At 27.8% G+C, this 9,817-nt stretch overlaps 1 pseudogene; it reads right to left on the reverse strand.

The window, feature by feature from the left end:
• Positions 1 to 952: 952 nt before the first annotated feature.
• On the reverse strand, positions 953 to 1,631 carry LOC132950627 (uncharacterized; annotated as a pseudogene).
• Between the last annotated feature and the right edge of the window lie 8,186 nt (positions 1,632 to 9,817).

Here is a 9,817-nt window from a genome sequence, read left to right on the forward strand (position 1 = left end):
GACAATTTCTGTAATGGTTTTAATCCCAAATTTGTATTATTCTATTTCTAATATTGTACATGAATTCAATATAAACCATATCACTTATTTTTTTTTCCTTTAGTTTTTTAAATAAACAATATATACTTTAGGGGCAAAATAGGTTTATGTGGTTAGAGCATACATATAAATTAACAGGCTACACTTGATGTGAGAAGTCATCCACTTATGATACTCACTAATATCACATTAATTACTAATTATTATTATTTGTATTTACTGTAGTTGAATTAGCGAGGGGTACGTATATATTCAATTTAATTTAATATAAAATGTATTAAATTTATAACCATTGAGTTTAATTTTTCACCGTACAAATGGTTAATTGTAATTAAATGCTTTTAACGTTTAATAATCTTTAGATTACACTGACTGATATAAACTATAGAATTTAGTTCCAGGATGGGTGACCGACCGGGTTTTTTAGAAACGAATCCTTGCCACACATACAAAAACGTGTTTTCAACCGTTCCTCCCCTACTAACAACCTACAAACAAACAAAAATAGCTAATGGCCTAAATTGTTGGGCTCAACCTCAATAAAAAAATAAAAAAAAAAACTATAGAATTAATTATTTTTAGGCTACAACTCGTTTGCGCATATTTACCTTTTTTACAACTCGTTTGCGCAAAAATACACAACTCTATTGTGCACATATATTTTAGCTACCTCTGACAAAAATCACTATTGTCAGAACTCGTTTGCGCACACATTTTCCTTCTCACTTTAACAGGCTTAGGACTGTCTGTTTATGATATGTGTTACATAGATCGTTATAACATCATTAGTCAATATAAAAATATAAATAAATAATAATGAATAATATAAAATATAAATACAAAAATATTCTACAATTAATATGAAGTATCGTCGTAATTATTATTATTTTAAATTAAATTTGTATGATAGAATTTATTTCCAATATTTTTTATATAAGAAGCGGCCGATAGTTTTATTTTTATATTTATTCCACATATCTTGTAAGTATTCTTCTTTCTGTACAGTTTCCTTTCTTTTATAATTCATTACATGGTTTTGAATTGAGTTAATTTTTAAATCTGTTTCACTTTGAATTTGAATGAGTATATCAATAACTTGATGTATGTGTGGATGTGGTGTATAAAATTGGCTATTTTAATGTTTATGGAAACTTTCTGCACTCTTCGTCGTCTTGGGATTACCATTTGGTTCACAAGCCCATAAGATTGGTGGAAAATTGCTATTAGAGTCAATAAAATTTTCTAAAATATAATCTGAGAATATAAAACTAACTGCAGTACCAGGTGCTACCGCCATAAGATCTGTAAAGCCATCTGAAACTTCATTTGGTGGTAAATAACTTAAACCATAAAAATACTTCATCCATCTTCCAATTTCCGAATCTTTCAAGTACTCAGATAATAATATTTTATTTTGTTGTATTTGCCTGAACCAATTTTGTCCTAAATAAAAGGAACAATCAAAAATTTTACATCGAGGAAAATTTTGCAATACCGCATTATGCGCTGCCTTTTCAAAATCAGAATGAAAATTGATTAAATAATTTCTATCCCGTCATTTCTAAGCATATATTGTTTAGTGATAGCCACATTTGTAAGTAAGTATTCGTATGCTTGTTATGTAAAAAACAATAAGCTACGGGTACGTAAAAATTATTTTGAAAAACGTGGATCGTATAAAGTTGGACAACATGATTAGGGGCAAATGAAAAAGTTCCATCCCCAAATACGTGTTCAGAATATTTAAGTAATTCCCAATTTTTTTTACAAGTAAATATAAATATGTTTTTATCATCACTGAGAAAACAAAATTTATTACCTTGGTATTGAATGTCATTTTGCATGTTGATCAGTTGATTTCTTGCGTCTTCAAAAGATTTTGGTAAATTTGGATAGGGTTTTTTTCTAGTTTCATACCTTCGTAGCAATTTAACATCACTGTGTTCTAAATTTGTTATAAAATTCTCTGTATTTCGTAACTCACGGCGTATTAATTTGTTTGGTTTTATATACAAATCGTTTTCTGCACTACGTTTAACAGTACTTCTGATTATTTCTCTTGTCATTGTTCGATTATTATACTATTCATGATTATGAGAGTTGGCAACTTTTATTATTTTATTTTATTTATTAACAATAACACTCGCAGGACATTTTTTATTAGTACATCTAAAATTAAAATTTCCATTCATTAAAACACGATACTCACTAAATTTATAATAATTGTCAATATTAAAACATCGTTTTCTTCGCCGAGTTTCAAAAATATTAGGAATTTCTACGTCTATATTAAATAGTTTGCGTCGTTCAACACACTAGCCACAACTGTACTGAAACTGAACCATACATACTAAAACTATCCTAAAAGTAGTTTAGAAAATCCAAAATGATATAATCTACACTTATAAGATAATATTGCTATAAAATATTTGATAATTTGTACTGCAGTACATGTGTGTGAATGGTTAGGTTTTTGAATGTGCGCAAACGAGTTGCAGCGTATTTTTATTCCTTATTCTAACTATATTCTGTTCTTAAATATTATAACTCCGTCAAATCGTTGATACATACTTTTCTACTGTTTTCCTTTTTATAATTAGCAATTAGAATAATTTGTATATAATTTGTTTGCGTTTTTGATTGTTTAACTTTACTGTTAGTGATATAATATATTAAAAAATAGAGTGTGGCAAAAAATAATTACATCAGTATATTTTGTTAGATGAAAATCTATAATATGATTTAATCGTTTAAATGTGCAGGTTTGAAACGGATTCAGCGTTTTTAGCTTTCGTTTTTATTTTAATATTATTGTTTAATATTTATTTAATATAATATTATGCATATTACGTACCTACTTCTCTCAATCAACTTTTTCGACTAACCAAATCAAGCACAAAGTGTGCAATATTTCAAGCTTAGTGACAAGCCTGCACTCCGTCGACTCAAGCGTGGACGTCCCTGTGATGTTCACCATCACTTTATGGACACCTTCACATGACGGTTTCCACCTTATGGATTTGTCTCTATCGTAGAACATAATTTACATTTTTTCTATGTCTCTATACTCTCTATGATTGGTATACTCATACATAACAAATAATAATATAATTTCAACGCCGTAGTTTTCATGGCTAAATATATACATGTCAGCAAGATGTCCAATATTCACTATAACTCAATTTATTAGTATGCAAATTCTTGCGCTATATAAAATACATAACCACATGATTATTTTAAACTTCAATCTTATTATTTTATTATTTTCCAAAGCATAACCTCATATCTCCCCGTTTAATCTATTTTATTAATTGTTTCGAGTTAATTCATTTTAAACTTGAGCATTTTATCTCAAAGCCTATAAGTTCCACTGACTTGACCTCAGGGCCAACATGCGCTGTAGCTAATAGGTCACGAGTCTATGGTTCCCTGATGACGCGCGTTGACAACCATTGCCGACGTAAATGTGTAGCTAAGTTTTTTTTATATAATGTAGGCTGTCCGATTGCCAGTGGCACATATAATAATATATACACGCATAGGCCATACCATGTATGTATGTGTGATCGAACAGCATACTAGTTACCGAAGTGGTTACATATTACAATTGGGTAATAAGTGTGGTATCATGCCAAACCACAATACAAACATTAAGAGGATTAATACATAATAACATTAATACAAACATTAATAATAAAATACCTAATTTTCTTTAATATTAAATTAAATACATTGACAAAATAATAGGTAATTACAATGGTCAAAAAACTTGTTTGTGTCAGTACATACGACCGAAGTAAATACTCCAATGAATATTTAACTTTGAGTGGCGGTTCGTGGGTAAAATATTTTGTGATTCATACGCAATGGTGACTCGTGATGTTTCAAGTAGATGGTATGAAATTACTGTAAAAGTACTAAAAAAAAAAAAATATTAGTAAACTTCAAATTCTAAATTTTAAAATGAAAAAAAATAAAAAATAAAAAACCGGTTGGAGTTAACAAAATAATGGCAGTTTGGCGATATCACTACAGATATATCTGCATGGTCGAATACGACTAAGTATGGTATACGATAACAACGTTGTTATCGCACATCAAAATATATATTAATATAATATGTTAAGTTTGTATTTTATCGAACAATTAAACCATTTCCACCTTTACCATTACCGTATCACTTCTGCCGTGCGTCTTGTCACAAACTGGTTGTTTTTTATTTTTTTTAACTAATTCAACCTATCGTATAAGGACACGTATAATATCATTTATTCATAATATGTTTGAAAATGAGTATAGTCTTTGCCACATGTTTATTGTAACTGAATAAATAATGAATGTACATTGCTTATTTCATTTTCCAAAACAGAATATTTTTTGTTGAATTTCATTTAATATCAACATTAAAATTTGAACGTTTATAGTATTAAGTTTTTAAAGCATAGATAAATGGATTTAAGTGGTATGGTTCTATCTACGTAGTACTTAGTACTTATACACTGCTTAAAATATAATATCCCCGCTTTAATTTTTCTTTTTACTTTAGGTGTAACTTTTTATATTTCTGATTGAAAACTTTGATAGTGAATTACAAGGTTCCTCATAAAATGTTCGTACCCCATTTGAAAAATATAGAAAATACCTATGTGGTGGTCATAATATTTTTAATATAAATATGATTTTGGTCTGAATACACGTTTTAGGTTTCTGACCGATATTTCGTAAGGTTTTCGTGGTCATTGTAACTTATTAATAAATACACATTTATGGTTCATAGATTCTACTATTTCCTTAATCATAATTTTATAAACATAGGTGATGCAATTTTCAGAATATTTCGATTCATTTTAACCTGCTTATACCATGAAATTATTCACACCGTTCTATAGGGTACGCAAGTATTGACTTATAAGTTATAACTTATAATTAAAGAACAGCTAGTCTTATTAAATATAATATTAAAATAATGCCTAATTACTATTTAGGTATAATCAAATACGATATTTAATAATTATTGATATTTTAAACGTAATTACTGAAAGCGATAATCAAAAATAATTATATACAGCAAAACATATCGATTAACAAAATATATATTATATTAGATCATTAAACAAAAGATAACGCAAAACGTAATTCATAGAATATCATTAAACGAAAAATAACGCAAAACAAAATAATTAAAATTTTTTTTTTTAAATTTTTTTGGATTAGTAGAAATATTTATTAAATGCAATCAATCTGTGAACTATGAGTCCGGTTACAGCCGCAGCGGTTATCTTAGGATAAAATAATATTTTAGTTCGGTGTCGGTGTAATTCAAAAATCAAAACTATGTAATTCGATCGAACCGGACAACCGGATGATTTCTATAGCTGTGCTTGTAATTCCGTGAGAATTTATTATATTTCATTCCGTATCTGGGTCATTTCCTATACACTCTAAAGTGATAATTTTATAATTCATTAGGTTAGGTTATCAACTTTATTTAATAAATAACGATGAACGCAAAACGTATACAGCTTTTTTTTTAATTCTGAAAAACTGTAAACGCTAGACTTGGATAATGTTTTGATTCTGAACAACGATAAACGCAAAAGTTGTATAACGTTTAAATTCTTAATAACGATAAATGCAAAAATTGTGCGACGTTTAAGTGTAAATATTATCATAAAACAGATTTTTTTCAAATGCAAGCCCTGATTTGAATAATTTTAATAGGAATAACTTGTAAGATACATTGTATTAAATGTTCAATGTTTTTAACTCGCAGAGAGAAAAAAATCAAATATATCAAGTGTGTAAATAACTAGTATACAAATTATACGCGCTGAAGAGGCTCTAGGTAATTGAAACAGATGTATAATAATCGTTATTATACGTGGTCTAAGAGATTATTGCATAACAAAAACAAAAATACTGTATAGATACTTGAAATTGTTGCCAAATGTTTATAAAAGCATTTCTTTTCCTCGACTACTTTTCAAAACAAAATATTGACCCTTTTGAGATTTTGACATTTACGATCTAAAGAACGTAAATGCGGTTCCTCTGTATTGTATGAATACCAATTAACATTTTTGAAAACGCTGAGTCAAAACATTTTTTTTCTAAACATTCGAAGTTAGAATATTGACGATTTTTTATTGAAATCGTAAAACTTTGTGAATTTTGAACACTCATTTGTTTAGGATTCATACCTATAGTTTAAAAATGTAATACAATGTTACGTTAAATTTGTATTCACAAAAATGTTTGCACAATCACCTGAAGTTTAAATTTTTAAGCGTTGGATATTCATGACTAAAATAGTAATTTCTAATTAAATGAACTTTTTATTTGGTTGTTTTTCAAAAATGAATAACCGGAATAGGTACTTGAAATTTTTTAAAAATGTCCACATAATATCATTTTCTACGAATGCCATAGGGCTAGATAATAATTTTCTAGATATGTTGACTCTTTTTGAGCTATTAATTAAAGATATTTAACATTTAATATTTTTTTTGTCACGCCTGCACCAAAAGTTTGGTTTTCGATAGCGGTTGAAGCGTTGGAAAGTGTCCTTTTTACGCCCAGTGGGCGGTAAAGTGGAAATCCCAAAAAATGCTGCGTGCACATTTCATGCACGTATACCCTGCATAAACTGGCACTGAAATCTATACCACGGTCGTGGGTCCTTTAAAAACATAAACTTTTAGTTACATCTGATAATCATATTACAACCTCCATGCGTGACGCTTAAAATAAATAAAACCAAATCGTTTCTCGTCTTTTGATATATTGTTGTCGTATAATAATAATCTAGTTGTTGCATAGATCCCTGCATTACCTTTGCCATGATTGATGAATGTAAAGACATGACGAAAATAGTATGTGTGGCTCGTGCGGGAAGGAAATTTCAGTCTTGGGCGAAATGCGGCCCTCGCCTGCGTAGCTCACTTCCCGCCCTTGCCACACAATATACTATTTCAGTTGTAATTGTTTTTCTTTTTGATTTAATATGGTTGAACATTTTATACTCACCATTTTTCTCAAAGTTATCAAAACACACAAAAAAGATAAAGAAACTATTTTTTTCATACGATTGTGTTTCACATTTGAATTCTCATTAAACATTCGTATACCTCCCTAAAAAACTCATAATCAATTTTTCAGATAGGTAAACCAGCAGCCGGCTTTATACCATCAAGTTTTTGACTCCAAATTGGCGATTGTTAATCTATTCGTATAGGTGCATAATTTAATGTCAAAAGTTCAGTTATTGTGAAATTTTAGGAAGCACCATATAGTTTTAATTTAGTGAATGTTGATGTTGTTAAGGAGCTGTATTCAGCGTTATGCTCAGCGTCAGTCTACTTAGATTTGATTTGAATTTTATCTAGACGGGCTATCGCAAGTCAAAGATGAAAATATGAGATACGTTCAAACCTAGTACCTACTAGCATATAATATATGAATATAATATATTTTCCACAAAAATCAAACTGTACACGGGCGAATCAGCGGGTATTATTATAACTTCAATAGTTATGCATTTACATACATTTAAAACTACCAAAATATTTTCTAAAAATAATGAACCCAACTGGGGCCACCTTTATTAACAATCTGTCTAAAGCATTGTATCGAGTCATGCATTGCATTTGATAGTAAATACACACAATTTACTCAGATGTTATAACAGAAAAAAACAATATAACATATATAACTTTTGCCAAAAACGTAAAAAAATGTTATTCTATTGTATGATAAATAAAAAAACAACTTATTAGAACATTATCTTTTTTTGTGCTGGATGGGTATGGACTAGGATCAGATCGCATATAGAAGAAATCGAGAAATATTGTTTCATATCATTCATTATTCAACGTTCTCATTATTTTTATTGTTTTCTTATATTAAATCAAAATGATTTTGTTTAAGTTTAACTTAATAACGTTTACAACTTTAATTGTTGCAACTTGGGTCATGCCAGTTATTTCAGTTCTAGATTCTAAAGAAACAGATGTTATGGAACTTGATAGAATTGATCCTCTTGTACTCACGTTGCGAAGTATGTAATAATTTATTGATATAATAATATGTGGTATAATTATATTTGTATTATTATGTACTATTCAATTGATAATTATCATCAGTGTTTGTAAATTATTTTAGAATTGATTTAATAACTGAAACAAATTATTATTATGTTTTTACAACCTTAGAGAAAAAAAAATGTATGTCATTTATTAGATTTTAATTGTATACAATATTATGATGTAAGGAATGATATTATTATACCTAAAGACTTTTTGAAAATTGAATCTTTACAAGGTACAATTTTTTTTAATAAAAATGTATTGTTATATTTTTAGCTGAATGTCAAGGTAATATTTTAAATTAATAATTAATGAACAAATAATACCTAACTTAAAATATTTAGGTTATTCCGCATAATTAAAAGGTTGACGTATCGTGTTTATATCATGTATTCTTAAATTGTATTTGAGATTAATGACTATTATCCTATTAATTTTCCATTTATGAAATTCCGAAACTATTTTTGATTGACGTCCATTTTCATTTTAAAGTAAATTTATCATATTCATATATAAGTGTAAAAGTAGTATAATAAAAGTGTATTATAAATTATAATATACTAATGTCTTACATTTTGCCATAGGTACCTTCTTGAAAATAATTGCCAGGAAATTTCTATCGGGGAAATGTAATGAGGATTTTTTTTTTTGTGAAATAGTCTTTCAAGATTCGTTAGTTAATAATTATTTATAGCAAATAATAAACTTACTGTCTTATACAAATCCTTTAACACCAATACACCATGTTTTATATATACTAGGTACTAGATAGTTAAGACCTATATAGTTATTTTATATTTAATACACCGTGGCAGCGCAAGTTATTGTTCGACCAATTCCGGACTCTCTAATGAAAAACAATTACTAAAATACTAAATATAATAAATCAATTGTAAGCTATTAGTGTTTAATAGAATGTTTAGATTGGATAATTAGATATAAGTGAACCATTAAAATAATACATTGTTTGTTTATGACATTATGTTATATTCAAGCAAAGTTATATATAATTTTAAAATGTTATAGCTATTCTAGAAAAATTTACTGAATTTAAGGGTAAGTTAATTATAATGTTATTACATTCTTTTCTAGAAGTATATTTTTTATATTAAATATATTTATAGTCTTATGCTCATTGATTTTACGATCTTAACAGTAAATTAAAGCTGTTCTACTTTTACATAATACTTGGATATTTGGGCAAAACACAGAAAAATAGTCATATTATAATTTATTAATTGTTTTTAATAGTTATTTTATGATACTAAAACATTGTATGGACGGTGAAATTTATACTAATTTGTGTTTCTGGTTCATTTTAATATTATATTACTTAAAAGTGAGGCAACACAAAAAATGTGTATCCTCAAATTGGAAATATTTAAGGGCTTTATGCTCAGCCCTTAATAGTTAATAGTTAATCAAAAGAGGGTATATATAGTTATAACTGAAACTAAAATTTAAATTAAAAAAAACTTTCAAAAATTAACACCAACAATTTTCAAAAACCGTTCTTGAATCCGAAAAAATCAAAAAAAAATTTTTTAAAACGGAAACCAAAACAAAAAAATTGAAAAACCGTTCTTAAACCACAAACTAAAACCAGAGAATTCAAAGGACAATTCTAAAAAGTGAAACTAAGACCAATCCCTGGTAGTAGGTATAATACTAGAATAATTACATTACAGATGACA

This window comes from Metopolophium dirhodum, chromosome 8 (genome assembly GCF_019925205.1).
Source record: "Metopolophium dirhodum isolate CAU chromosome 8, ASM1992520v1, whole genome shotgun sequence".
NCBI lineage: Eukaryota > Metazoa > Arthropoda > Insecta > Hemiptera > Aphididae > Metopolophium > Metopolophium dirhodum.